This window comes from Sprattus sprattus (assembly GCF_963457725.1).
Source record: "Sprattus sprattus genome assembly, chromosome: 4".
Taxonomy (NCBI): domain Eukaryota; kingdom Metazoa; phylum Chordata; class Actinopteri; order Clupeiformes; family Clupeidae; genus Sprattus; species Sprattus sprattus.
Genome location: NC_137923.1, coordinates 12,996,831 through 13,001,551, shown reverse-complemented (window position 1 = coordinate 13,001,551; position 4,721 = coordinate 12,996,831).

The following is a 4,721-nucleotide window of genomic DNA, read 5'->3' as shown; positions in this document are numbered from 1 at the left end:
CATTAGTGCAAGAAGTCAAGGTTATTTCTAGTGATTATAAAGTGGTCTGTGCCCTGATTAATCCCACACACTGCTGCTCATTAGTGCAAAGGTGCTCTGGCTCGACAGGCAAACAGAGCTCTCACTTACTTCAGCGCTTTTCAAATGCCACCGCGCTGATGACCGAAGCACAGGCTCTCCAAACATGCAGGTGCAATTTGGGCAAGAAACACACAAAAACAGGAAAAGTTCAAGACGAAACTTTATTGGGAAGGACATGCAGATTACAAAGGCTGACCATGACAGAAAATACAGCAAAAGAGATCATTTTTTTCTGCCAAAGAACCACAACTCAGACGTTGTTTTGCTACTAAGATAAAGCTCATCCACACACCTTTCAAACATACTTTTTCGTGAGTGTTAAGATCGGTACTAAATGGAATGGTTGGTTTGTGAATGCAAAGTGGCGGATGTAGTGATGTCGGTCCACAGACTTTAATGGCCCCTTCAGACGTTCTTGGCCTGCTCCGCTGTCAAAGCACTCAGCATATGCGTTGCTGAGCAATTCCATAATCAGACAGAGGGCTATCAGTGCGTGCATGCTAATGTGTTTACCCACTTTTCTGCAGACTGAGAGAAAAGTCCCCATTTACTCGGACCCCCATCTAGCTGAAGATGTGTGATGGGATTGCCGGCAGAGTCACTCACTGGAAAGGAGACAGAGAGAAGCGGGGTGGGTGGGTGTGTGTGTGGGGGGGGGGGGGGGGGGGGGGATGTGCTGGAGGCAGTCACTGGAAACATCAGCACAGAAAGAGACCGAGGTATGAGGCTCAAAAGAGAGAGAAAGGGTGCGAAGAGGATAGCACACAAGAAAAAACAAAGGAAACGATTTCTTGCAATCACATCTGCTTTTCACCTCTGGAGTAATTTCTGTGAAGTTTAGACAAAAAAAAACAACCCAACAAAACTCTTATCTTGCTCAATGTAGTCCAGTCACCTCCCCACAAGGCCAGTCAACTCTTCATTCCGCTCCCGCTCTTCCTTAGGTTCAGCTCAGAAGACAGTAGAGTGGCCCAGACCAGTGAGACTTGTTTCGTCCTATATATACTACTGAGAGGGTAGAAATAACTCCCATATTTTCGTTCACACACACAAAGACATGTATGGCTTTATGGATTCTGCATTCGGGATGCTCACCAGGACTGGCTTCAGTTTAATGAAACCAGTCACTAAAGGCAGTCATTTATCTGTCACTATACATTTCATTCCACCTGGACTACTTCCTACAGAGGGGGTTTTGAGTGGTTGGATGGTTAGCTAAGCACATTAATGTCATTTTTCATGTTTGCCAAGTAGGTTGGTTTGTTTAGACCCCCAGGGGGAGAGCGGGGAAAGGAAAGGCACCGCTGATGCTGTCATGAAAAAGATTAATCAGATAAAAAAAATCCTGAATAAGGGGATTCTCTCTGGCTGTTAAGCTAGGAAGCCTTTTAATGAGCCTCGGTCTACCAGGGAATCTGCATGACGAGATCACTTGTCGCACAGCAGAGTCATAAACATATTGTAGAATGACATCACAACCATTAAAAGAATTCATGTCACAAAACCGTTGTCTCCACAGCTGCCAGGACAACACAGACATGACTGTGCATTGTCTCATAACGCAAACCACGCGCGTCATAACTAATGAGTTATCTGACAGTAATGGCTCCTGAAAGGACGGCGCATCACTTTTATTGCTGTCAGAAGAAGCGCATCAAACAAAAGTGGTGACTTGTGTTTACGATTGTTTTTTAAGAGTTGGGTGTGTTGGTTCGTGTTAAATAAGGGAACACCGACTCTCCTCTGCATTACAGCCCTAATGCTCTTGCCAGTGAGACACTACTTAGGTCAGCACGATTGTTACAGTGTCATCTGTTCTACTCAACAAAGGGGAGGAGAATATAATAAAACACATGTCAAATTTGCCCCTTGTGCAAAAAAACCTTGCTGGCACTTTAAAAAAGTGCATTGCTATGTACACTTTGTTTGTCTTACTGCATGTTTTAAGGGCATTGTAGTGGAAAAACGTGTGTAAGATGTCTTGCTATAGGGATTTCTCTCCCTCTCCCCTTCCCTCTCCCTCTCCCTCTCCTTCCTATGTGGCCCTTGTATGGGCCATATTTAAGGATGGCCCATAAAATGTTGAAACAGTGATAATGGAAACTGCCTGCGGGTGGCATCTTGACAAACAAGTGTTATTAAAGCAATGGTTTTATCAATGTGTTTACCACTTACCCTGCCCTGCCTCATAACCACGCTGGAAGATGAGCCAGGAAATGTGTTTATTTATTTGTATTCTTTTCTTTTGTCATCAGCTTTTTCCCCCCATTTCTTTGTTGCTATCGTTTGCAGCGCTTGGATGACCACCACGAGTGAGCAAGCAAGTAGCCATATTGTGTACACTCATGGCATACCTTTCCTATATTTTGTCTTGCTTTATTTCCACTCTTTCACTCTGACTTTCTGTTTGTTTGTATTTATTTCCTGTACTCAGGGCTTTTTTTTGGCGTAGTTTGTTTTTGTCTTGTCTGGAATTCCCCAGTGTTACCTGTGCTGATGATGACAGGTGATGCATAGTGTTTGTTGCTCATTGGCATTTTTCTTTTTTTTCACTCCTAATCTTCCACTGTTATTTCTGTCTGGCTGATCATTACTGGGTGTGGGTTTTGACGGCCGTCTCCTTGGGAATCGACTGCCCCCCAGTCCTCCCCCACCACCACCAACACACACACACACAAACACACAAACAAGCCTGTTCTTGGTTCCCATGTGACTGCCATCCAGCCCAGCCCTGTAGTCACAGTAACGAGCGCCATTGTGTTTTGGGGTCCCTGTCACACCGTGTCGACATGTTGTCATGCCACTAGTGTCCAGCTGTGGCTGTCGTTCGGATGGATGAATGGATGGATGGATGGATGGGGGGGGGGGGGGTGGATGGCATGGTGATGCGCCTGACTGGTGTTCAAGGACGTCAAAAGCTGACAACTGACCTCAGAACAAAGCACTGTGGGTAAGACTGCTGCAGTGTGCAGTTAACAGGACAGGTTGGGGTTGGATGAACACACTAAAAACAATGGGGCACCCACAGCATCCTATTACCTAAATTGTCATTTCATGTCACCTTCTGTGGCCCTTGTCTATTCCAGCATTCGGACAGAAAACTCCCATGGTGTTTGTGAAAGCTGATAGAAGTGTTGGTCAAATGTATCTTTTTATATCCATACAAACCTATATTTAGTTGTGTTGCTAAGCACAGCAAGGCATCACCCAGCCTCAAAGCCACAACTGTATTGTGTTATGGGCAAAGTCATTTTGGGTCTAGAAGGTAACACTGGCATTGAAGGGTTCTACTGTGTGTGTGTGTGTGTGTGTGTGTGTGTGTGTGTGTGTGTGTGTGTGTGTGTGTGTGTGTGTGTGTTTCCTCTTGCTACTGTAGAAGGTGAAACCCCTAATACTAGGTGATACATCACTGTCTCTGCTAAACACAGGAGTGTGTTGGAGGTCAGAGCCCAGCGGATGGCCATAACATGGGGAAAGTGTTTGTGATACAATGTTTTGTGCAAGGAAAGAAGGGGGGGGGGACACCTTGACCTGTTAGGAATCAAAACACACTCTTTTTCACACTCACTCACTCACACACATGCTCAGACACACACACAAACACACACATATACACAAATTCCACATGCCAGTTTCACTCTGAGCTCAAAACACATCAAGCACGTGAAGACGTAGCGCTGTGTGTGAACTAAAGGGCTGTACAGTGCTCATGTGGCAGGCGGATTGGCTAACACAATTACACACTGACAGAGAGGCACTTCACGCTACAGTGGAGCACGGAAGATTCTGGAGCCTCACAAAAGATGAAAGAAAGAATATATATACAGTATATGTTTTAGTTTTTTTTTTTTTAATAAATTGACATTTAATAATTTGAGCCAATGAAAAAAATCAAACATACGCACACAGCAGCCAACACACAAGCACTCACGGCCAGATAACCCCTGATAATAAACTTTTAATTAAGGCGTCTCCGGATCATTATGTTCATTTAAAGCATGATTCATAAAGTGTTTACAAAGGCCTCATTAGCACGATATAATATGGGCCAGGCACATAAAGGGAGGAGAGGACATTGGCACCGGCATGATCTATTCACATCCACTGCTCTCCATTCGTTGTCCGGTGACATAATGGTAATCCTGATCTTTCTGTAATCTCTCAATTAGCATAATAATGCGATAATTCAGGGAGATATCTGGCAGCGTGAATTGATTTTTACGCTCCGTAATTGCCTCGTGCTGAAAAGGTATTATTTATGTTCCATTATCCTCAATTTTCACGAGCAGCTCTTGGCACGCTCATGCAGGCTGTAGGATAGAGGCGGGATGGGACTCGTGCTTGGGCTCTCACAGGTGAACCAGACACACTGCTACACAGCCAGGGAAATCCCAGCTTCGGAGGACAAAAGAAGACCTCTACACTCCATTGTGTAGATCCTCTGTGTTAGAAAGCTTTTCGCCGATGTCTTAAAGTATGCCGTTCTGTAGAAGAACCTGTGCCTCAATCGCTTCATAAAAATACATATTAGCTTACCATAGGATTTGTTCTAATACTGGGTAAGTAGAAGTAGAAGTAAACCAGATGTGACAACAAAGTGCTGCTAAGTTTTTGTGATTTTGCTTTATCTGAAAGTGCAC